The sequence below is a fragment of the Lissotriton helveticus genome, chromosome 1_2 (assembly GCF_964261635.1).
Source record: "Lissotriton helveticus chromosome 1_2, aLisHel1.1, whole genome shotgun sequence".
Lineage (NCBI taxonomy): Eukaryota > Metazoa > Chordata > Amphibia > Caudata > Salamandridae > Lissotriton > Lissotriton helveticus.
This window is the reverse complement of record NC_136058.1, coordinates 340,672,315-340,697,351: the sequence shown is the minus strand read 5'-3', so window position 1 is coordinate 340,697,351 and position 25,037 is coordinate 340,672,315. Positions and strand designations below refer to the sequence as shown.

General features: G+C 35.9%; 7 non-coding genes across 7 annotated transcripts; all 7 read right to left on the bottom strand.

Annotated features, from left to right (window-relative positions):
* Positions 1-3,196: 3,196 nt before the first annotated feature.
* Positions 3,197-3,268, bottom strand: TRNAD-GUC (transfer RNA aspartic acid (anticodon GUC)). The gene has a single exon. It is a non-coding gene; the product is annotated as a tRNA-Asp (tRNA).
* A 2,836-nt stretch (positions 3,269-6,104) lies between these two features.
* Positions 6,105-6,176, bottom strand: TRNAD-GUC (transfer RNA aspartic acid (anticodon GUC)). The gene has a single exon. It is a non-coding gene; the product is annotated as a tRNA-Asp (tRNA).
* A 2,789-nt stretch (positions 6,177-8,965) lies between these two features.
* TRNAD-GUC (transfer RNA aspartic acid (anticodon GUC)) lies at positions 8,966-9,037 on the bottom strand. Its single transcript has one exon. It is a non-coding gene; the product is annotated as a tRNA-Asp (tRNA).
* Positions 9,038-12,506: 3,469 nt separating this feature from the next.
* Positions 12,507-12,578, bottom strand: TRNAD-GUC (transfer RNA aspartic acid (anticodon GUC)). The gene has a single exon. It is a non-coding gene; the product is annotated as a tRNA-Asp (tRNA).
* A 2,779-nt stretch (positions 12,579-15,357) lies between these two features.
* Positions 15,358-15,429, bottom strand: TRNAD-GUC (transfer RNA aspartic acid (anticodon GUC)). The gene has a single exon. It is a non-coding gene; the product is annotated as a tRNA-Asp (tRNA).
* Positions 15,430-18,900: 3,471 nt separating this feature from the next.
* Positions 18,901-18,972, bottom strand: TRNAD-GUC (transfer RNA aspartic acid (anticodon GUC)). Its single transcript has one exon. It is a non-coding gene; the product is annotated as a tRNA-Asp (tRNA).
* A 4,169-nt stretch (positions 18,973-23,141) lies between these two features.
* TRNAD-GUC (transfer RNA aspartic acid (anticodon GUC)) lies at positions 23,142-23,213 on the bottom strand. Its single transcript has one exon. It is a non-coding gene; the product is annotated as a tRNA-Asp (tRNA).
* Between the last annotated feature and the right edge of the window lie 1,824 nt (positions 23,214-25,037).

Sequence of the window (25,037 nt, the reverse complement as noted above, 5' to 3'; positions counted from 1 at the left end):
TCGTATTTGTATAATGAAATTTTCACAATAAAGGTTTTTAAAAGAAAACATGGTAGTAGTATATACATTGGTAAAGTTTGTAATAATAGTCACTGTTTTAGAATCATTAAAAGGCAAGTGAAATAAAGCAGACCAATTACATGAAGGGTAAAAGGTATAATACGAAGGAACGCAGTAAAGATAAATGGTCAAGGGCTGTTGTGTTTTCTATTCCTGCAACATAAAGTGATCGATAAGAATCTCATATTCAGGCGTATCGGCGACTAAGACAGCAGGTCGACCCTCTTTTGCTCAACGGCTCCATCATGGGACGAAGAAACGCTCTTTTTCTCGAAAAAAGAATATATTTTACTTGCAGGACAGTTGTAAAATTTCCGGGAAAGTACATTAGCCTGGAACATTATAACATATATTTAAGAAAAAATAATGTTCGGAAGTAATGAAAAGCGTAATTTTTAGGTCATATGAGCAAGCCTTTCATCATTACAATAAGAAAAGTAAAATGAACCAATGAAAAGTTTTATTAACAAGTCACATGACTTGTTATGCTTACGTTACGCGCTGCGCGCCCCGGATGACTTCCGGATGCGCTAACGCGGCGCGTCATATGACGCATTACGCGACAACGCAGGTCCAGAATATAGTCAAAATGTCTCCACCAACCAGCGGTCGGAACACAACCCCTTTCAGCAGGCTAAATAGTTCTGTTAAATGAGAACAGAAGGGACAGGCAACAAGAACCATCAGTGAAAGAGGGGAGGGCTAGTTCTTCTCTACCGGGTTACATTGGGGCGCTACCGGAACTGATCGAATTGGTAGTCTACAGTGTTTCTGGATGTTTCAGACTGAAGCTGGGGTTAGCATGAGAGCAGCATCATTTCGTAGCTCCGTCGTGGCCATTCCGCAACCAATCATGGCAGCCGCTCTTTATCGTTATTTTGGGCGGGGTGGGTGGCGGAGCCGAGCTGTTTTGCAGCCATCATTGTGTGGAGTTCAGTTCATCTCACTAGTTTTGTATTTGTCATGAGGGGTTGTTCCTAATGTTTCTATTTTAGCGAGGTCAAAAAGAGATCCCATTAGTGGCCTACTGATTTTGCTCGATTCCTTTTCTTTTTTTTTACACGATTTTTCGTTATCTGCAAAGACTAAACAGAGTATTGCGACTCTGTGTTTGTTTGTAAATAGAGAATGAACCAAAGAGAACTAATTCTAAAACAGTAAATACTTGGATAACAATCAATCAAATGGAGAGAGAAGCAGGCACGACGGATTACAACGGGGGCAAAGGCCTGCGTTAACTACCTTTCACTATCTGCAAAGAGAGAGTACTCCTAATAGAAATGAGGGGGGGGGCACCATTCAAAGCAGATCAGTGTGCATAAACACGAAAATGTTTTCACTTACCACGTACTTGACATTCGACAGCTTATGATATTTGCTATTAAAAAACCATTGAAATTCACTGAAAAAACCATAGGTTATAGACCATATATAGTTAGGAATTAGCATTTACAAAACCTTGAAAATTCACTGAAAAAACCATAGGTTATAGACCATATATAGTTAGGAATTAGCATTTAAAAAACCTTATTTTACTCACACAAAACCATTGAAATTCCATATATAGTTAGTTGCACTAACTATATATCGCGCACCTGCAATCCACTGCTGATCATGTCACATATTACATCATTCATGACATGGTCAGTGACATCACTGATGACATCACTGATGACATCTCAAATGACATCACTGATGACATCACTGATGACAACATCCAGTGACTGTATGTTTCTGTAAAGTTAAAATATATCTTACATATTGAAGAATGAGTGGATGTATAAGTGTCTGGATGAAGGATTTAGTAGGTGCGTGACTGACTGTATGAGTGAGTGATTAAATGTGTCTCACTGAATGCATGGGTTAGTGACTAAACTGTCTTAATTTGTGCATCATTATGTCTGTTGTTCTGTAAACTGCTGCATGTGTTGATCATTAGCTATACGAGAGGCTATATGTGTTATTAATTGCTTGCCCAAGTATTTCTATGGGAGATTGAGTTTGTGTGGGGGTGGCTGGAAGGTGTGTGACTCTATGCATAGATGTGTGAACAGTTTATTCACTAGGTGTATGAGTTCAAGAGTGCATGTGGAAACAGCTACATGGGCAGTTGACTGTGTGCATGAGTGTATTGATGAGTGAATGGATATCTCAATGCTACATGTCATAGTAAGTACATATGTAAAACACAGTACATGTGAGAGTTGGCATATATAAATAACTGTGCATGAGAGCCACCGAATGAGTGAGTGGTTGTATCGATCATTGTGAACTTGTATCAGGGATTGTATAAGAGAGTAAATATGTGTTAGTATATGTTTCAATAAGTAAGGTGTGTTTAACTGTATAGTTGAAGAAATGGAGATGAGATTGTTTCTTTGCATGACTGACTGGGTGTGTGAGTAACTCCATGGATGAGTGGAAGTGTGTGAGTGTCTGTATACACTGAGTGTATCTAAGGTTATATTAGAGTCTGAAGAGGTTTATCGTATTAGCACAAGAATGATGTCAAATGAGATGTCATCAGTGATGTCATCAGTGATGTCATTTGAGATGTCATCAGTGATGTCATCAGTGATGTCACTGACCATGTCATGAATGATGTAATATGTGACATGATCAGCAGTGGATTGCAGGTGCGCGATATATAGTTAGTGCAACTAACTATATATGGAATTTCAATGGTTTTGTGTGAGTAAAATAAGGTTTTTTAAATGCTAATTCCTAACTATATATGGTCTATAACCTATGGTTTTTTCAGTGAATATATATATAATCAGCTCACTTTACCATTTGCAGCTTATAACTATTAGCCACCAGGGGTCACTAGTAACCAAAAGCAGTCATTCTACTTGTAAATTGTGCCAATCGAGTAGAACAGCAGCCTAGGATTCACCACTGCTTCATCTCATTTTCCAAGAGAATGCAGATGTAAAGTGTTTTTGATGGTACGCCTGTGCATATTGAAATATTCAGAGCATATTCTGAATTTCAGTTAACACGTCAGTAAGCATTTTGGCCATCAGTGAATTCAACCTTTTTTTCTCAATCGGAATAGGCAAGGATAATGACAGATATATTTTACAATGTTAGAAAGTACATCATTTTATTTAATTGTGTGAATAAAATGAATCGACTCCCCGTCGGGGAATTGAACCCCGGTCTCCCGCGTGACAGGCGGGGATACTGACCACTATACTAACGAGGACTTATCGGCATCCGTTAAACAGTGCTCACCTCCTTGGGGTTAAGGCATACCCTCGATCAATTCACAGTATTGTAATAGGCAGATTTGCTGCTTTTGGTTAGGACAAGTAATCTTTTTTCCTAAATATTACAATACAGAAATTACTAGCCAAAAACAATCAGTTTTATCAAGAAATTATTTCATTGAAATAAATATCTATCTATCGATCTGTCTATCTGGCTATCTTTCTAACTATCAATATATATATTTATATATATCTATATATATATATATAATCAGCTCACTTTATCATTTGCAGCTTATAACTATTAGCCACCAGGGGTCACTACTAACCAAAAGCAGTCATTCTACTTGTAAATTGTGCCAATCGAGTGGAACAGCAGCCTAGGATTCACCACTGCTTCATCTCATTTTCCAAGAGAATGCAGATGTAAAGTGTTTTTGATGGTACGCCTGTGCATATTGAAATATTCAGAGCATATTCTGAATTTCAGTTAACACATCAGTAAGCATTTTGTCCATCTGTGAATTCAACCTTTTTTCTCAATCGGAATAGGCAAGGATAATGACAGATATATTTTACAATGTTAGAAAGTGCATCATTTTATTTAATTGTGTGAATAAAAGGAATCGCCTCCCCGTCGGGGAATTGATCCCCGGTCTCCTGCGTGACAGGCGGGGATACTGACCACTATACTAACGAGGACTTATTGGCATCAGTTAAACAGTGCTCACCTCCTTGGGGTTAAGGCATACCCTCGATCAATTCACAGTATTGTAATAGGCAGATTTGCTGCTTTTGGTTAGGACAAGTAATCTTTTTTCCTAAATATTACAATACAGAAATTCCTAGCCAAAAACAATCAGTTTTATCAAGAAATTATTTCATTGAAATAAATATCTATCTATCGATCTGTCTATCTGGCTATCTTTCTAACTATCAATATATATATATATATATATATATATATATATATATATATATATATATATATATATATATATAATCAGCTCACTTTATCATTTGCAGCTTATAACTATTAGCCACCAGGGGTCACTACTAACCAAAAGCAGTCATTCTACTTGTAAATTGTGCCAATCGAGTGGAACAGCAGCCTAGGATTCACCACTGCTTCATCTCATTTTCCAAGAGAATGCAGATGTAAAGTGTTTTTGATGGTACGCCTGTGCATATTGAAATATTCAGAGCATATTCTGAATTTCAGTTAACACATCAGTAAGCATTTTGTCCATCTGTGAATTCAACCTTTTTTCTCAATCGGAATAGGCAAGGATAATGACAGATATATTTTACAATGTTAGAAAGTGCATCATTTTATTTAATTGTGTGAATAAAAGGAATCGCCTCCCCGTCGGGGAATTGATCCCCGGTCTCCTGCATGACAGGCGGGGATACTGACCACTATACTAACGAGGACTTATCGGCATCAGTTAAACAGTGCTCACCTCCTTGGGGTTAAGGCATACCCTCGATCAATTCACAGTATTGTAATAGGCAGATTTGCTGCTTTTGGTTAGGACAAGTAATCTTTTTTCCTAAATATTACAATACAGAAATTCCTAGCCAAAAACAATCAGTTTTATCAAGAAATGATTTCATTGAAATAAATATCTATCTATCGATCTGTCTATCTGGCTATCTTTCTAACTATCAATATATATATTTATATATATCTATATATATATATATAATCAGCTCACTTTACCATTTGCAGCTTATAACTATTAGCCACCAGGGGTCACTACTAACCAAAAGCAGTCATTCTACTTGTAAATTGTGCCAATCGAGTGGAACAGCAGCCTAGGATTCACCACTGCTTCATCTCATTTTCCAAGAGAATGCAGATGTAAAGTGTTTTTGATGGTACGCCTGTGCATATTGAAATATTCAGAGCATATTCTGAATTTCAGTTAACACATCAGTAAGCATTTTGTCCATCTGTGAATTCAACCTTTTTTCTCAATCGGAATAGGCAAGGATAATGACAGATATATTTTACAATGTTAGAAAGTACATCATTTTATTTAATTGTGTGAATAAAAGGAATCGCCTCCCCGTCAGGGAATTGAACCCCGGTCTCCCGCGTGACAGGTGGGGATACTGACCACTATACTAACGAGGACTTATTGGCATCAGTTAAACAGTGCTCACCTCCTTGGGGTTAAGGCATACCCTCGATCAATTGACAGTATTGTAATAGGCAGATTTGCTGCTTTTGGTTAGGACAAGTAATCTTTTTTCCTAAATATTACAATACAGAAATTCCTAGCCAAAAACAATCAGTTTTATCAAGAAATTATTTCATTGAAATAAATATCTATCTATCGATCTGTCTATCTGGCTATCTTTCTAACTATCAATATATATATTTATATATATATATATATATATATGTATATATATATATATATATATATATATATATATATATATATATATATATATATATATATAATCAGCTCACATTACCATTTGCAGCGTATAACTATTAGCCACCAGGGGTCACTACTAACCAAAAGCAGTCATTCTACTTGTAAATTGTGCCAATCGAGTGGAACAGCAGCCTAGGATTCACCACTGCTTCATCTCATTTTCCAAGAGAATGCAGATGTAAAGTGTTTTTGATGGTACGCCTGTGCATATTGAAATATTCAGAGCATATTCTGAATTTCAGTTAACACATCAGTAAGCATTTTGGCCATCAGTGAATTCAACCTTTTTTCTCAATCGGAATAGGCAAGGATAATGACAGATATATTTTACAATGTTAGAAAGTACATCATTTTATTTAATTGTGTGAATAAAATGAATCGCCTCCCCGTCGGGGAATTGAACCCCGGTCTCCCGCGCGACAGGCGGGGATACTGACCACTATACTAACGAGGACTTATTGGCATCAGTTAAACAGTGCTCACCTCCTTGGGGTTAAGGCATACCCTCGATCAATTCACAGTATTGTAATAGGCAGATTTGCTGCTTTTGGTTAGGACAAGTAATCTTTTTTCCTAAATATTACAATACAGAAATTACTAGCCAAAAACAATCAGTTTTATCAAGAAATTATTTCATTGAAATAAATATCTATCTATCGATCTGTCTATCTGGCTATCTTTCTAACTATCAATATATATATTTATATATATCTATATATATATATATAATCAGCTCACTTTATCATTTGCAGCTTATAACTATTAGCCACCAGGGGTCACTACTAACCAAAAGCAGTCATTCTACTTGTAAATTGTGCCAATCGAGTGGAACAGCAGCCTAGGATTCACCACTGCTTCATCTCATTTTCCAAGAGAATGCAGATGTAAAGTGTTTTTGATGGTACGCCTGTGCATATTGAAATATTCAGAGCATATTCTGAATTTCAGTTAACACATCAGTAAGCATTTTGTCCATCTGTGAATTCAACCTTTTTTCTCAATCGGAATAGGCAAGGATAATGACAGATATATTTTACAATGTTAGAAAGTGCATCATTTTATTTAATTGTGTGAATAAAAGGAATCGCCTCCCCGTCGGGGAATTGATCCCCGGTCTCCTGCGTGACAGGCGGGGATACTGACCACTATACTAACGAGGACTTATTGGCATCAGTTAAACAGTGCTCACCTCCTTGGGGTTAAGGCATACCCTCGATCAATTCACAGTATTGTAATAGGCAGATTTGCTGCTTTTGGTTAGGACAAGTAATCTTTTTTCCTAAATATTACAATACAGAAATTCCTAGCCAAAAACAATCAGTTTTATCAAGAAATTATTTCATTGAAATAAATATCTATCTATCGATCTGTCTATCTGGCTATCTTTCTAACTATCAATATATATATATATATATATATATATATATATATATATATATATATATATATATATATATATATATATATATAATCAGCTCACTTTATCATTTGCAGCTTATAACTATTAGCCACCAGGGGTCACTACTAACCAAAAGCAGTCATTCTACTTGTAAATTGTGCCAATCGAGTGGAACAGCAGCCTAGGATTCACCACTGCTTCATCTCATTTTCCAAGAGAATGCAGATGTAAAGTGTTTTTGATGGTACGCCTGTGCATATTGAAATATTCAGAGCATATTCTGAATTTCAGTTAACACATCAGTAAGCATTTTGTCCATCTGTGAATTCAACCTTTTTTCTCAATCGGAATAGGCAAGGATAATGACAGATATATTTTACAATGTTAGAAAGTGCATCATTTTATTTAATTGTGTGAATAAAAGGAATCGCCTCCCCGTCGGGGAATTGATCCCCGGTCTCCTGCATGACAGGCGGGGATACTGACCACTATACTAACGAGGACTTATCGGCATCAGTTAAACAGTGCTCACCTCCTTGGGGTTAAGGCATACCCTCGATCAATTCACAGTATTGTAATAGGCAGATTTGCTGCTTTTGGTTAGGACAAGTAATCTTTTTTCCTAAATATTACAATACAGAAATTCCTAGCCAAAAACAATCAGTTTTATCAAGAAATGATTTCATTGAAATAAATATCTATCTATCGATCTGTCTATCTGGCTATCTTTCTAACTATCAATATATATATTTATATATATCTATATATATATATATAATCAGCTCACTTTACCATTTGCAGCTTATAACTATTAGCCACCAGGGGTCACTACTAACCAAAAGCAGTCATTCTACTTGTAAATTGTGCCAATCGAGTGGAACAGCAGCCTAGGATTCACCACTGCTTCATCTCATTTTCCAAGAGAATGCAGATGTAAAGTGTTTTTGATGGTACGCCTGTGCATATTGAAATATTCAGAGCATATTCTGAATTTCAGTTAACACATCAGTAAGCATTTTGTCCATCTGTGAATTCAACCTTTTTTCTCAATCGGAATAGGCAAGGATAATGACAGATATATTTTACAATGTTAGAAAGTGCATCATTTTATTTAATTGTGTGAATAAAATGAATCGCCTCCCCGTCAGGGAATTGAACCCCGGTCTCCCGCGTGACAGGTGGGGATACTGACCACTATACTAACGAGGACTTATTGGCATCAGTTAAACAGTGCTCACCTCCTTGGGGTTAAGGCATACCCTCGATCAATTCACAGTATTGTAATAGGCAGATTTGCAGCTTTTGGTTAGGACAAGTAATCTTTTTTCCTAAATATTACAATACAGAAATTCCTAGCCAAAAACAATCAGTTTTATCAAGAAATTATTTCATTGAAATAAATATCTATCTATCGATCTGTCTATCTGGCTATCTTTCTAACTATCAATATATATATTTATATATATCTATATATATATATATAATCAGCTCACTTTACCATTTGCAGCTTATAACTATTAGCCACCAGGGGTCACTAGTAACCAAAAGCAGTCATTCTACTTGTAAATTGTGCCAATCGAGTAGAACAGCAGCCTAGGATTCACCACTGCTTCATCTCATTTTCCAAGAGAATGCAGATGTAAAGTGTTTTTGATGGTACGCCTGTGCATATTGAAATATTCAGAGCATATTCTGAATTTCAGTTAACACGTCAGTAAGCATTTTGGCCATCAGTGAATTCAACCTTTTTTTCTCAATCGGAATAGGCAAGGATAATGACAGATATATTTTACAATGTTAGAAAGTACATCATTTTATTTAATTGTGTGAATAAAATGAATCGACTCCCCGTCGGGGAATTGAACCCCGGTCTCCCGCGTGACAGGCGGGGATACTGACCACTATACTAACGAGGACTTATTGGCATCTGTTAAACAGTGCTCACCTCCTTGGGGTTAAGGCATACCCTCGATCAATTCACAGTATTGTAATAGGCAGATTTGCTGCTTTTGGTTAGGACAAGTAATCTTTTTTCCTAAATATTACAATACAGAAATTCCTAGCCAAAAACAATCAGTTTTATCAAGAAATTATTTCATTGAAATAAATATCTATCTATCGATCTGTCTATCTGGCTATCTTTCTAACTATCAATATATATATTTATATATATCTATATATATATATATAATCAGCTCACTTTATCATTTGCAGCTTATAACTATTAGCCACCAGGGGTCACTACTAACCAAAAGCAGTCATTCTACTTGTAAATTGTGCCAATCGAGTGGAACAGCAGCCTAGGATTCACCACTGCTTCATCTCATTTTCCAAGAGAATGCAGATGTAAAGTTTTTTTGATGGTACGCCTGTGCATATTGAAATATTCCGAGCATATTCTGAATTTCAGTTAACACATCAGTAAGCATTTTGTCCATCTGTGAATTCAACCTTTTTTCTCAATCGGAATAGGCAAGGATAATGACAGATATATTTTACAATGTTAGAAAGTGCATCATTTTATTTAATTGTGTGAATAAAAGGAATCGCCTCCCCGTCGGGGAATTGATCCCCGGTCTCCTGCGTGACAGGCGGGGATACTGACCACTATACTAACGAGGACTTATTGGCATCAGTTAAACAGTGCTCACCTCCTTGGGGTTAAGGCATACCCTCGATCAATTCACAGTATTGTAATAGGCAGATTTGCTGCTTTTGGTTAGGACAAGTAATCTTTTTTCCTAAATATTACAATACAGAAATTCCTAGCCAAAAACAATCAGTTTTATCAAGAAATTATTTCATTGAAATAAATATCTATCTATCGATCTGTCTATCTGGCTATCTTTCTAACTATCAATATATATATTTATATATATATATATATATATATATATATATATATAATCAGCTCACTTTATCATTTGCAGCTTATAACTATTAGCCACCAGGGGTCACTACTAACCAAAAGCAGTCATTCTACTTGTAAATTGTGCCAATCGAGTGGAACAGCAGCCTAGGATTCACCACTGCTTCATCTCATTTTCCAAGAGAATGCAGATGTAAAGTGTTTTTGATGGTACGCCTGTGCATATTGAAATATTCAGAGCATATTCTGAATTTCAGTTAACACATCAGTAAGCATTTTGTCCATCTGTGAATTCAACCTTTTTTCTCAATCGGAATAGGCAAGGATAATGACAGATATATTTTACAATGTTAGAAAGTGCATCATTTTATTTAATTGTGTGAATAAAAGGAATCGCCTCCCCGTCGGGGAATTGATCCCCGGTCTCCTGCGTGACAGGCGGGGATACTGACCACTATACTAACGAGGACTTATCGGCATCAGTTAAACAGTGCTCACCTCCTTGGGGTTAAGGCATACCCTCGATCAATTCACAGTATTGTAATAGGCAGATTTGCTGCTTTTGGTTAGGACAAGTAATATTTGTTCCTAAATATTACAATACAGAAATTCCTAGCCAAAAACAATCAGTTTTATCAATAAATGATTTCATTGAAATAAATATCTATCTATCGATCTGTCTATCTGGCTATCTTTCTAACTATCAATATATATATTTATATATATCTATATATATATATATAATCAGCTCACTTTACCATTTGCAGCTTATAACTATTAGCCACCAGGGGTCACTACTAACCAAAAGCAGTCATTCTACTTGTAAATTGTGCCAATCGAGTGGAACAGCAGCCTAGGATTCACCACTGCTTCATCTCATTTTCCAAGAGAATGCAGATGTAAAGTGTTTTTGATGGTACGCCTGTGCATATTGAAATATTCAGAGCATATTCTGAATTTCAGTTAACACATCAGTAAGCATTTTGTCCATCTGTGAATTCAACCTTTTTTCTCAATCGGAATAGGCAAGGATAATGACAGATATATTTTACAATGTTAGAAAGTGCATCATTTTATTTAATTGTGTGAATAAAAGGAATCGCCTCCCCGTCGGGGAATTGATCCCCGGTCTCCTGCGTGACAGGCGGGGATACTGACCACTATACTAACGAGGACTTATCGGCATCAGTTAAACAGTGCTCACCTCCTTGGGGTTAAGGCATACCCTCGATCAATTCACAGTATTGTAATAGGCAGATTTGCTGCTTTTGGTTAGGACAAGTAATCTTTTTTCCTAAATATTACAATACAGAAATTCCTAGCCAAAAACAATCAGTTTTATCAAGAAATGATTTCATTGAAATAAATATCTATCTATCGATCTGTCTATCTGGCTATCTTTCTAACTATCAATATATATATTTATATATATCTATATATATATATATAATCAGCTCACTTTACCATTTGCAGCTTATAACTATTAGCCACCAGGGGTCACTACTAACCAAAAGCAGTCATTCTACTTGTAAATTGTGCCAATCGAGTGGAACAGCAGCCTAGGATTCACCACTGCTTCATCTCATTTTCCAAGAGAATGCAGATGTAAAGTGTTTTTGATGGTACGCCTGTGCATATTGAAATATTCAGAGCATATTCTGAATTTCAGTTAACACATCAGTAAGCATTTTGTCCATCTGTGAATTCAACCTTTTTTCTCAATCGGAATAGGCAAGGATAATGACAGATATATTTTACAATGTTAGAAAGTGCATCATTTTATTTAATTGTGTGAATAAAAGGAATCGCCTCCCCGTCAGGGAATTGAACCCCGGTCTCCCGCGTGACAGGTGGGGATACTGACCACTATACTAACGAGGACTTATTGGCATCAGTTAAACAGTGCTCACCTCCTTGGGGTTAAGGCATACCCTCGATCAATTCACAGTATTGTAATAGGCAGATTTGCTGCTTTTGGTTAGGACAAGTAATCTTTTTTCCTAAATATTACAATACAGAAATTCCTAGCCAAAAACAATCAGTTTTATCAAGAAATGATTTCATTGAAATAAATATCTATCTATCGATCTGTCTATCTGGCTATCTTTCTAACTATCAATATATATATTTATATATATCTATATATATATATATAATCAGCTCACTTTACCATTTGCAGCTTATAACTATTAGCCACCAGGGGTCACTACTAACCAAAAGCAGTCATTCTACTTGTAAATTGTGCCAATCGAGTAGAACAGCAGCCTAGGATTCACCACTGCTTCATCTCATTTTCCAAGAGAATGCAGATGTAAAGTGTTTTTGATGGTACGCCTGTGCATATTGAAATATTCAGAGCATATTCTGAATTTCAGTTAACACGTCAGTAAGCATTTTGGCCATCAGTGAATTCAACCTTTTTTTCTCAATCGGAATAGGCAAGGATAATGACAGATATATTTTACAATGTTAGAAAGTACATCATTTTATTTAATTGTGTGAATAAAATGAATCGACTCCCCGTCGGGGAATTGAACCCCGGTCTCCCGCGTGACAGGCGGGGATACTGACCACTATACTAACGAGGACTTATTGGCATCCGTTAAACAGTGCTCACCTCCTTGGGGTTAAGGCATACCCTCGATCAATTCACAGTATTGTAATAGGCAGATTTGCTGCTTTTGGTTAGGACAAGTAATCTTTTTTCCTAAATATTACAATACAGAAATTCCTAGCCAAAAACAATCAGTTTTATCAAGAAATTATTTCATTGAAATAAATATCTATCTATCGATCTGTCTATCTGGCTATCTTTCTAACTATCAATATATATATTTATATATATCTATATATATATATATAATCAGCTCACTTTATCATTTGCAGCTTATAACTATTAGCCACCAGGGGTCACTACTAACCAAAAGCAGTCATTCTACTTGTAAATTGTGCCAATCGAGTGGAACAGCAGCCTAGGATTCACCACTGCTTCATCTCATTTTCCAAGAGAATGCAGATGTAAAGTGTTTTTGATGGTACGCCTGTGCATATTGAAATATTCAGAGCATATTCTGAATTTCAGTTAACACATCAGTAAGCATTTTGTCCATCTGTGAATTCAACCTTTTTTCTCAATCGGAATAGGCAAGGATAATGACAGATATATTTTACAATGTTAGAAAGTGCATCATTTTATTTAATTGTGTGAATAAAAGGAATCGCCTCCCCGTCAGGGAATTGAACCCCGGTCTCCCGCGTGACAGGTGGGGATACTGACCACTATACTAACGAGGACTTATTGGCATCAGTTAAACAGTGCTCACCTCCTTGGGGTTAAGGCATACCCTCGATCAATTCACAGTATTGTAATAGGCAGATTTGCTGCTTTTGGTTAGGACAAGTAATCTTTTTTCCTAAATATTACAATACAGAAATTCCTAGCCAAAAACAATCAGTTTTATCAAGAAATTATTTCATTGAAATAAATATCTATCTATCGATCTGTCTATCTGGCTATCTTTCTAACTATCAATATATATATATATATATATATATATATATATATATATATATATATATATATATATATATATAATCAGCTCACTTTATCATTTGCAGCTTATAACTATTAGCCACCAGGGGTCACTACTAACCAAAAGCAGTCATTCTACTTGTAAATTGTGCCAATCGAGTGGAACAGCAGCCTAGGATTCACCACTGCTTCATCTCATTTTCCAAGAGAATGCAGATGTAAAGTGTTTTTGATGGTACGCCTGTGCATATTGAAATATTCAGAGCATATTCTGAATTTCAGTTAACACATCAGTAAGCATTTTGTCCATCTGTGAATTCAACCTTTTTTCTCAATCGGAATAGGCAAGGATAATGACAGATATATTTTACAATGTTAGAAAGTGCATCATTTTATTTAATTGTGTGAATAAAAGGAATCGCCTCCCCGTCGGGGAATTGATCCCCGGTCTCCTGCATGACAGGCGGGGATACTGACCACTATACTAACGAGGACTTATCGGCATCAGTTAAACAGTGCTCACCTCCTTGGGGTTAAGGCATACCCTCGATCAATTCACAGTATTGTAATAGGCAGATTTGCTGCTTTTGGTTAGGACAAGTAATCTTTTTTCCTAAATATTACAATACAGAAATTCCTAGCCAAAAACAATCAGTTTTATCAAGAAATGATTTCATTGAAATAAATATCTATCTATCGATCTGTCTATCTGGCTATCTTTCTAACTATCAATATATATATTTATATATATCTATATATATATATATAATCAGCTCACTTTACCATTTGCAGCTTATAACTATTAGCCACCAGGGGTCACTACTAACCAAAAGCAGTCATTCTACTTGTAAATTGTGCCAATCGAGTGGAACAGCAGCCTAGGATTCACCACTGCTTCATCTCATTTTCCAAGAGAATGCAGATGTAAAGTGTTTTTGATGGTACGCCTGTGCATATTGAAATATTCAGAGCATATTCTGAATTTCAGTTAACACATCAGTAAGCATTTTGTCCATCTGTGAATTCAACCTTTTTTCTCAATCGGAATAGGCAAGGATAATGACAGATATATTTTACAATGTTAGAAAGTGCATCATTTTATTTAATTGTGTGAATAAAATGAATCGCCTCCCCGTCAGGGAATTGAACCCCGGTCTCCCGCGTGACAGGTGGGGATACTGACCACTATACTAACGAGGACTTATTGGCATCAGTTAAACAGTGCTCACCTCCTTGGGGTTAAGGCATACCCTCGATCAATTCACAGTATTGTAATAGGCAGATTTGCAGCTTTTGGTTAGGACAAGTAATCTTTTTTCCTAAATATTACAATACAGAAATTCCTAGCCAAAAACAATCAGTTTTATCAAGAAATTATTTCATTGAAATAAATATCTATCTATCGATCTGTCTATCTGGCTATCTTTCTAACTATCAATATATATATTTATATATATCTATATATATATATATAATCAGCTCACTTTACCATTTGCAGCTTATAACTATTAGCCACCAGGGGTCACTAGTAACCAAAAGCAGTCATTCTACTTGTAAATTGTGCCAATCGAGTAGAACAGCAGCCTAGGATTCACCACTGCTTCATCTCATTTTCCAAGAGAATGCAGATGTAAAGTGTTTTTGATGGTACGCCTGTGCATATTGAAATATTCAGAGCATATTCTGAATTTCAGTTAACACGTCAGTAAGCATTTTGGCCATCAGTGAATTCAACCTTTTTTTCTCAATCGGAATAGGCAAGGATAATGACAGATATATTTTACAATGTTAGAAAGTACATCATTTTATTTAATTGTGTGAATAAAATGAATCGACTCCCCGTCGGGGAATTGAACCCCGGTCTCCCGCGTGACAGGCGGGGATACTGACCACTATACTAACGAGGACTTATTGGCATCTGTTAAACAGTGCTCACCTCCTTGGGGTTAAGGCATACCCTCGATCAATTCACAGTATTGTAATAGGCAGATTTGCTGCTTTTGGTTAGGACAAGTAATCTTTTTTCCTAAATATTACAATACAGAAATTCCTAGCCAAAAACAATCAGTTTTATCAAGAAATTATTTCATTGAAATAAATATCTATCTATCGATCTGTCTATCTGGCTATCTTTCTAACTATCAATATATATATTTATATATATCTATATATATATATATAATCAGCTCACTTTATCATTTGCAGCTTATAACTATTAGCCACCAGGGGTCACTACTAACCAAAAGCAGTCATTCTACTTGTAAATTGTGCCAATCGAGTGGAACAGCAGCCTAGGATTCACCACTGCTTCATCTCATTTTCCAAGAGAATGCAGATGTAAAGTTTTTTTGATGGTACGCCTGTGCATATTGAAATATTCCGAGCATATTCTGAATTTCAGTTAACACATCAGTAAGCATTTTGTCCATCTGTGAATTCAACCTTTTTTCTCAATCGGAATAGGCAAGGATAATGACAGATATATTTTACAATGTTAGAAAGTGCATCATTTTATTTAATTGTGTGAATAAAAGGAATCGCCTCCCCGTCGGGGAATTGATCCCCGGTCTCCTGCGTGACAGGCGGGGATACTGACCACTATACTAACGAGGACTTATTGGCATCAGTTAAACAGTGCTCACCTCCTTGGGGTTAAGGCATACCCTCGATCAATTCACAGTATTGTAATAGGCAGATTTGCTGCTTTTGGTTAGGACAAGTAATCTTTTTTCCTAAATATTACAATACAGAAATTCCTAGCCAAAAACAATCAGTTTTATCAAGAAATTATTTCATTGAAATAAATATCTATCTATCGATCTGTCTATCTGGCTATCTTTCTAACTATCAATATATATATTTATATATATATATATATATATATATATATATATATAATCAGCTCACTTTATCATTTGCAGCTTATAACTATTAGCCACCAGGGGTCACTACTAACCAAAAGCAGTCATTCTACTTGTAAATTGTGCCAATCGAGTGGAACAGCAGCCTAGGATTCACCACTGCTTCATCTCATTTTCCAAGAGAATGCAGATGTAAAGTGTTTTTGATGGTACGCCTGTGCATATTGAAATATTCAGAGCATATTCTGAATTTCAGTTAACACATCAGTAAGCATTTTGTCCATCTGTGAATTCAACCTTTTTTCTCAATCGGAATAGGCAAGGATAATGACAGATATATTTTACAATGTTAGAAAGTGCATCATTTTATTTAATTGTGTGAATAAAAGGAATCGCCTCCCCGTCGGGGAATTGATCCCCGGTCTCCTGCGTGACAGGCGGGGATACTGACCACTATACTAACGAGGACTTATCGGCATCAGTTAAACAGTGCTCACCTCCTTGGGGTTAAGGCATACCCTCGATCAATTCACAGTATTGTAATAGGCAGATTTGCTGCTTTTGGTTAGGACAAGTAATATTTGTTCCTAAATATTACAATACAGAAATTCCTAGCCAAAAACAATCAGTTTTATCAATAAATGATTTCATTGAAATAAATATCTATCTATCGATCTGTCTATCTGGCTATCTTTCTAACTATCAATATATATATTTATATATATCTATATATATATATATAATCAGCTCACTTTACCATTTGCAGCTTATAACTATTAGCCACCAGGGGTCACTACTAACCAAAAGCAGTCATTCTACTTGTAAATTGTGCCAATCGAGTGGAACAGCAGCCTAGGATTCACCACTGCTTCATCTCATTTTCCAAGAGAATGCAGATGTAAAGTGTTTTTGATGGTACGCCTGTGCATATTGAAATATTCAGAGCATATTCTGAATTTCAGTTAACACATCAGTAAGCATTTTGTCCATCTGTGAATTCAACCTTTTTTCTCAATCGGAATAGGCAAGGATAATGACAGATATATTTTACAATGTTAGAAAGTGCATCATTTTATTTAATTGTGTGAATAAAAGGAATCGCCTCCCCGTCGGGGAATTGATCCCCGGTCTCCTGCGTGACAGGCGGGGATACTGACCACTATACTAACGAGGACTTATCGGCATCAGTTAAACAGTGCTCACCTCCTTGGGGTTAAGGCATACCCTCGATCAATTCACAGTATTGTAATAGGCAGATTTGCTGCTTTTGGTTAGGACAAGTAATCTTTTTTCCTAAATATTACAATACAGAAATTCCTAGCCAAAAACAATCAGTTTTATCAAGAAATGATTTCATTGAAATAAATATCTATCTATCGATCTGTCTATCTGGCTATCTTTCTAACTATCAATATATATATTTATATATATCTATATATATATATATATAATCAGCTCACTTTACCATTTGCAGCTTATAACTATTAGCCACCAGGGGTCACTACTAACCAAAAGCAGTCATTCTACTTGTAAATTGTGCCAATCGAGTGGAACAGCAGCCTAGGATTCACCACTGCTTCATCTCATTTTCCAAGAGAATGCAGATGTAAAGTGTTTTTGATGGTACGCCTGTGCATATTGAAATATTCAGAGCATATTCTGAATTTCAGTTAACACATCAGTAAGCATTTTGTCCATCTGTGAATTCAACCTTTTTTCTCAATCGGAATAGGCAAGGATAATGACAGATATATTTTACAATGTTAGAAAGTGCATCATTTTATTTAATTGTGTGAATAAAAGGAATCGCCTCCCCGTCAGGGAATTGAACCCCGGTCTCCCGCGTGACAGGTGGGGATACTGACCACTATACTAACGAGGACTTATTGGCATCAGTTAAACAGTGCTCACCTCCTTGGGGTTAAGGCATACCCTCGATCAATTCACAGTATTGTAATAGGCAGATTTGCTGCTTTTGGTTAGGACAAGTAATCTTTTTTCCTAAATATTACAATACAGAAATTCCTAGCCAAAAACAATCAGTTTTATCAAGAAATGATTTCATTGAAATAAATATCTATCTATCGATCTGTCTATCTGGCTATCTTTCTAACTATCAATATATATATTTATATATATCTATATATATATATATAATCAGCTCACTTTACCATTTGCAGCTTATAACTATTAGCCACCAGGGGTCACTACTAACCAAAAGCAGTCATTCTACTTGTAAATTGTGCCAATCGAGTAGAACAGCAGCCTAGGATTCACCACTGCTTCATCTCATTTTCCAAGAGAATGCAGATGTAAAGTGTTTTTGATGGTACGCCTGTGCATATTGAAATATTCAGAGCATATTCTGAATTTCAGTTAACACGTCAGTAAGCATTTTGGCCATCAGTGAATTCAACCTTTTTTTCTCAATCGGAATAGGCAAGGATAATGACAGATATATTTTACAATGTTAGAAAGTACATCATTTTATTTAATTGTGTGAATAAAATGAATCGACTCCCCGTCGGGGAATTGAACCCCGGTCTCCCGCGTGACAGGCGGGGATACTGACCACTATACTAACGAGGACTTATTGGCATCCGTTAAACAGTGCTCACCTCCTTGGGGTTAAGGCATACCCTCGATCAATTCACAGTATTGTAATAGGCAGATTTGCTGCTTTTGGTTAGGACAAGTAATCTTTTTTCCTAAATATTACAATACAGAAATTCCTAGCCAAAAACAATCAGTTTTATCAAGAAATTATTTCATTGAAATAAATATCTATCTATCGATCTGTCTATCTGGCTATCTTTCTAACTATCAATATATATATTTATATATATCTATATATATATATATAATCAGCTCACTTTATCATTTGCAGCTTATAACTATTAGCCACCAGGGGTCACTACTAACCAAAAGCAGTCATTCTACTTGTAAATTGTGCCAATCGAGTGGAACAGCAGCCTAGGATTCACCACTGCTTCATCTCATTTTCCAAGAGAATGCAGATGTAAAGTGTTTTTGATGGTACGCCTGTCCATATTGAAATATTCAGAGCATATTCTGAATTTCAGTTAACACATCAGTAAGCATTTTGTCCATCTGTGAATTCAACCTTTTTTCTCAATCGGAATAGGCAAGGATAATGACAGATATATTTTACAATGTTAGAAAGTGCATCATTTTATTTAATTGTGTGAATAAAAGGAATCGCCTCCCCGTCGGGGAATTGATCCCCGGTCTCCTGCGTGACAGGCGGGGATACTGACCACTATACTAACGAGGACTTATCGGCATCAGTTAAACGGTGCTCACCTCCTTGGGGTTAAGGCATACCCTCGATCAATTCACAGTATTGAAATAGGCAGATTTGCTGCTTTTGGTTAGGACAAGTAATCTTTTTTCCTAAATATTACAATACAGAAATTCCTAGCCAAAAACAATCAGTTTTATCAAGAAATGATTTCATTGAAATAAATATCTATCTATCGATCTGTCTATCTGGCTATCTTTCTAACTATCAATATATATATTTATATATATCTATATATATATATATATAATCAGCTCACTTTACCATTTGCAGCTTATAACTATTAGCCACCAGGGGTCACTACTAACCAAAAGCAGTCATTCTACTTGTAAATTGTGCCAATCGAGTGGAACAGCAGCCTAGGATTCACCACTGCTTCATCTCATTTTCCAAGAGAATGCAGATGTAAAGTGTTTTTGATGGTACGCCTGTGCATATTGAAATATTCAGAGCATATTCTGAATTTCAGTTAACACATCAGTAAGCATTTTGTCCATCTGTGAATTCAACCTTTTTTCTCAATCGGAATAGGCAAGGATAATGACAGATATATTTTACAATGTTAGAAAGTGCATCATTTTATTTAATTGTGTGAATAAAAGGAATCGCCTCCCCGTCAGGGAATTGAACCCCGGTCTCCCGCGTGACAGGTGGGGATACTGACCACTATACTAACGAGGACTTATTGGCATCAGTTAAACAGTGCTCACCTCCTTGGGGTTAAGGCATACCCTCGATCAATTCACAGTATTGTAATAGGCAGATTTGCTGCTTTTGGTTAGGACAAGTAATCTTTTTTCCTAAATATTACAATACAGAAATTCCTAGCCAAAAACAATCAGTTTTATCAAGAAATGATTTCATTGAAATAAATATCTATCTATCGATCTGTCTATCTGGCTATCTTTCTAACTATCAATATATATATTTATATATATCTATATATATATATATATAATCAGCTCACTTTACCATTTGCAGCTTATAACTATTAGCCACCAGGGGTCACTACTAACCAAAAGCAGTCATTCTACTTGTAAATTGTGCCAATCGAGTGGAACAGCAGCCTAGGATTCACCACTGCTTCATCTCATTTTCCAAGAGAATGCAGATGTAAAGTGTTTTTGATGGTACGCCTGTGCATATTGAAATCTTCAGAGCATATTCTGAATTTCAGTTAACACATCAGTAAGCATTTTGTCCATCTGTGAATTCAACCTTTTTTCTCAATCGGAATAGGCAAGGATAATGACAGATATATTTTACAATGTTAGAAAGTGCATCATTTTATTTAATTGTGTGAATAAAAGGAATCGCCTCCCCGTCGGGGAATTGATCCCCGGTCTCCTGCATGACAGGCGGGGATACTGACCACTATACTAACGAGGACTTATCGGCATCAGTTAAACAGTGCTCACCTCCTTGGGGTTAAGGCATACCCTCGATCAATTCACAGTATTGTAATAGGCAGATTTGCTGCTTTTGGTTAGGACAAGTAATCTTTTTTCCTAAATATTACAATACAGAAATTCCTAGCCAAAAACAATCAGTTTTATCAAGAAATGATTTCATTGAAATAAATATCTATCTATCGATCTGTCTATCTGGCTATCTTTCTAACTATCAATATATATATTTATATATATCTATATATATATATATAATCAGCTCACTTTACCATTTGCAGCTTATAACTATTAGCCACCAGGGGTCACTACTAACCAAAAGCAGTCATTCTACTTGTAAATTGTGCCAATCGAGTGGAACAGCAGCCTAGGATTCACCACTGCTTCATCTCATTTTCCAAGAGAATGCAGATGTAAAGTGTTTTTGATGGTACGCCTGTGCATATTGAAATATTCAGAGCATATTCTGAATTTCAGTTAACACATCAGTAAGCATTTTGTCCATCTGTGAATTCAACCTTTTTTCTCAATCGGAATAGGCAAGGATAATGACAGATATATTTTACAATGTTAGAAAGTACATCATTTTATTTAATTGTGTGAATAAAAGGAATCGCCTCCCCGTCAGGGAATTGAACCCCGGTCTCCCGCGTGACAGGTGGGGATACTGACCACTATACTAACGAGGACTTATTGGCATCAGTTAAACAGTGCTCACCTCCTTGGGGTTAAGGCATACCCTCGATCAATTCACAGTATTGTAATAGGCAGATTTGCTGCTTTTGGTTAGGACAAGTAATCTTTTTTCCTAAATATTACAATACAGAAATTCCTAGCCAAAAACAATCAGTTTTATCAAGAAATGATTTCATTGAAATAAATATCTATCTATCGATCTGTCTATCTGGCTATCTTTCTAACTATCAATATATATATTTATATATATTTATATATATATAATCAGCTCACTTTACCATTTGCAGCTTATAACTATTAGCCACCAGGGGTCACTACTAACCAAAAGCAGTCATTCTACTTGTAAATTGTGCCAATCGAGTGGAACAGCAGCCTAGGATTCACCACTGCTTCATCTCATTTTCCAAGAGAATGCAGATGTAAAGTGTTTTTGATGGTACGCCTGTGCATATTGAAATATTCAGAGCATATTCTGAATTTCAGTTAACACATCAGTAAGCATTTTGTCCATCTGTGAATTCAACCTTTTTTCTCAATCGGAATAGGCAAGGATAATGACAGATATATTTTACAATGTTAGAAAGTGCATCATTTTATTTAATTGTGTGAATAAAATGAATCGCCTCCCCGTCAGGGAATTGAACCCCTGTCTCCCGCGTGACAGGTGGGGATACTGACCACTATACTAACGAGGACTTATTGGCATCAGTTAAACAGTGCTCACCTCCTTGGGGTTAAGGCATACCCTCGATCAATTCACAGTATTGTAATAGGCAGATTTGCTGCTTTTGGTTAGGACAAGTAATCTTTTTTCCTAAATATTACAATACAGAAATTCCTAGCCAAAAACAATCAGTTTTATCAAGAAATTATTTCATTGAAATAAATATCTATCTATCGATCTGTCTATCTGGCTATCTTTCTAACTATCAATATATATATTTATATATATCTATATATATATATATATATAATCAGCTCACTTTACCATTTGCAGCTTATAACTATTAGCCACCAGGGGTCACTAGTAACCAAAAGCAGTCATTCTACTTGTAAATTGTGACAATCGAGTAGAACAGCAGCCTAGGATTCACCACTATCTCATCTCATTTTCCAAGAGAATGCAGATGTAAAGTGTTTTTGATGGTACGCCTGTGCATATTGAAATATTCAGAGCATATTCTGAATTTCAGTTAACACGTCAGTAAGCATTTTGGCCATCAGTGAATTCAACCTTTTTTTCTCAATCGGAATAGGCAAGGATAATGACAGATATATTTTACAATGTTAGAAAGTACATAATTTTATTTAATTGTGTGAAAAAAATGAATCGAATCCCCGTCGGGGAATTGAACCCCGGTCTCCCGCGTGACAGGCGGGGATACTGACCACTATACTAACGAGGACTTATTGGCATCCTTTAAACAGTGCTCACCTCCTTGGGGTTAAGGCATACCCTCGATCAATTCACAGTATTGTAATAGGCAGATTTGCTGCTTTTGGTTAGGACAAGTAATCTTTTTTCCTAAATATTACAATACAGAAATTCCTAGCCAAAAACAATCAGTTTTATCAAGCAATTATTTCATTGAAATAAATATCTATCTATCGATCTGTCTATCTGGCTATCTTTCTAACTATCAATATATATATTTATATATATCTATATATATATATATAATCAGCTCACTTTATCATTTGCAGCTTATAACTATTAGCCACCAGGGGTCACTACTAACCAAAAGCAGTCATTCTACTTGTAAATTGTGCCAATCGAGTGGAACAGCAGCCTAGGATTCACCACTGCTTCATCTCATTTTCCAAGAGAATGCAGATGAAAGTGTTTTTGATGGTACGCCTGTGCATATTGAAATATTCAGAGCATATTCTGAATTTCAGTTAACACATCAGTAAGCATTTTGTCCATCTGTGAATTCAACCTTTTTTCTCAATCGGAATAGGCAAGGATAATGACAGATATATTTTACAATGTTAGAAAGTGCATCATTTTATTTAATTGTGTGAATAAAAGGAATCGCCTCCCCGTCGGGGAATTTATCCCCGGTCTCCTGCGTGACAGGCGGGGATACTGACCACTATACTAACGAGGACTTATTGGCATCAGTTAAACAGTGCTCACCTCCTTGGGGTTAAGGCATACCCTCGATCAATTCACAGTATTGTAATAGGCAGATTTGCTGCTTTTGGTTAGGACAAGTAATCTTTTTTCCTAAATATTACAATACAGAAATTCCTAGCCAAAAACAATCAGTTTTATCAAGAAATTATTTCATTGAAATAAATATCTATCTATCGATCTGTCTATCTGGCTATCTTTCTAACTATCAATATATATATTTATATATATATATATATATATATATATATATATATATATATATAATCAGCTCACTTTATCATTTGCAGCTTATAACTATTAGCCACCAGGGGTCACTACTAACCAAAAGCAGTCATTCTACTTGTAAATTGTGCCAATCGAGTGGAACAGCAGCCTAGGATTCACCACTGCTTCATCTCATTTTCCAAGAGAATGCAGATGTAAAGTGTTTTTGATGGTACGCCTGTGCATATTGAAATATTCAGAGCATATTCTGAATTTCAGTTAACAGATCAGTAAGCATTTTGTCCATCTGTGAATTCAACCTTTTTTCTCAATCGGAATAGGCAAGGATAATGACAGATATATTTTACAATGTTAGAAAGTGCATCATTTTATTTAATTGTGTGAATAAAATGAATCGCCTCCCCGTCAGGGAATTGAACCCCGGTCTCCCGCGTGACAGGTGGGGATACTGACCACTATACTAACGAGGACTTATTGGCATCAGTTAAACAGTGCTCACCTCCTTGGGGTTAAGGCATACCCTCGATCAATTCACAGTATTGTAATAGGCAGATTTGCAGCTTTTGGTTAGGACAAGTAATCTTTTTTCCTAAATATTACAATACAGAAATTCCTAGCCAAAAACAATCAGTTTTATCAAGAAATTATTTCATTGAAATAAATATCTATCTATCGATCTGTCTATCTGGCTATCTTTCTAACTATCAATATATATATTTATATATATCTATATATATATATATAATCAGCTCACTTTACCATTTGCAGCTTATAACTATTAGCCACCAGGGGTCACTAGTAACCAAAAGCAGTCATTCTACTTGTAAATTGTGCCAATCGAGTGGAACAGCAGCCTAGGATTCAC